We start from the raw sequence: 1,392 nt of genomic DNA on the forward strand, positions 1-1,392 counted from the left end.
TGGAGGGTATATAAGATTCGGCCCGGCCGAACTTAGCACGCTTTTATATGTTTATTTCTTTGTTCGACTCGCGCTGTTTGTTCTCGATCGTTTATTGCCTGCCGTCGGCTCTCTGGCTTTTTTTTCTCACTCTCTCTACTAGTACTCTAAAACCAATTTCATGCAATTGATTGGATTGCATGCATTACTATTTCAGTAAGCATTACTATACAGGAATAAGTGTCAAAATACAGTTCAACTATAAAAAATTATAAAACACTTTTTAAACTTTTTTAAAAAGAAATACATATTTTCTTAAGCGAAATTTTCTAAAATAAGTTTAAAGAAAAAAAATACAAACATTTGGCCGGCCGGGGATTCGAATCGGCTTTGCAAATCATGATTGCCATGGAAATTTGTGTGCTAGATGGCAGAACGCGTATTTTAGCAAATAGCTAAACAAAAGAATTTGTTGAAAATCTACAAAATTTCAACTATGTATTTTGTCTGTCAAGTCTTTACTAACATACTTCAACAATTAATGTCTTATATTCAATGCTAAAAATCGGTGAGAATTAACTTTTTTACAAAAAAATTTAGAAGTTGGTTGTACCTACTTAATCTTCGTAATATTCATAGATGATCCAACCATGTCCATTCGTGTGTTTCTTGAAATCCCACTTTGTATGTACCTGTCTCATAGACCGCTCCACCGATTGAAAGCATTCAACGTACAACGTACAAAGACTCATATAAATATTACCCAGAATTTATGACTTCTTGATAGATCCCTTGACACTCGCACCTATTGCAGTCAATACAGGAATTTATGCACTTTTTGCTTAAATTTGGAACAGTGAGACCCTTTGTAACAGCATTAGACACCTCGACGTTCAGGCCGAGTATGATTCAGATTGGAAGGTATTTAAATTTAGCTCCACTATAAACTCGTCATCCGATGTAAAATTTTGGGCTCATAAAAACCACATATTTTACCCGCTTTAGCTGTAAAGAGAGTTTAATTAAATCCCCGATAAACGTGGGAAATATAGTCCAGTTTCGATCATAATTTTGTAAAATTTATATATTTTATAATGCTGTATATAGGTCGATCTTGCGAATTAACTTCTGGAGCTCATTGAAAAAAAATAATGATAATATCAGATGAGTTAAAGACATTTTAAGCTCTAGGTGGGACTACGAATTTTTACCCTCCATAGTAGGATGGTGGACCCAGGCGTTCGGCGTCATAGACGGACATGCTAACGTCCAGGAGTAAGGCTAGGAGCTTGCAATTTTGCACTAAAATTTTCAATTAGTGTAAATCACTATATTGAATTCTAATTACTGAAGTATATTAGTAATATAACCTGTACTGCTTACTCTGAAAGGTGTTTATAAGTGAATCCTGAA

General features: G+C 34.4%; 1 long non-coding RNA gene across 1 annotated transcript; it reads left to right on the top strand.

The window, feature by feature from the left end:
- The first annotated feature begins 294 nt into the window (after positions 1-294).
- Positions 295-1,048, top strand: LOC106085350 (uncharacterized). Its single transcript, XR_001220929.1, has 2 exons — positions 295-547; positions 619-1,048. It is a non-coding gene; the product is annotated as an uncharacterized LOC106085350 (long non-coding RNA).
- Positions 1,049-1,392: the final 344 nt, after the last annotated feature.

The sequence above is a fragment of the Stomoxys calcitrans genome, chromosome 5 (assembly GCF_963082655.1).
Source record: "Stomoxys calcitrans chromosome 5, idStoCalc2.1, whole genome shotgun sequence".
NCBI lineage: Eukaryota > Metazoa > Arthropoda > Insecta > Diptera > Muscidae > Stomoxys > Stomoxys calcitrans.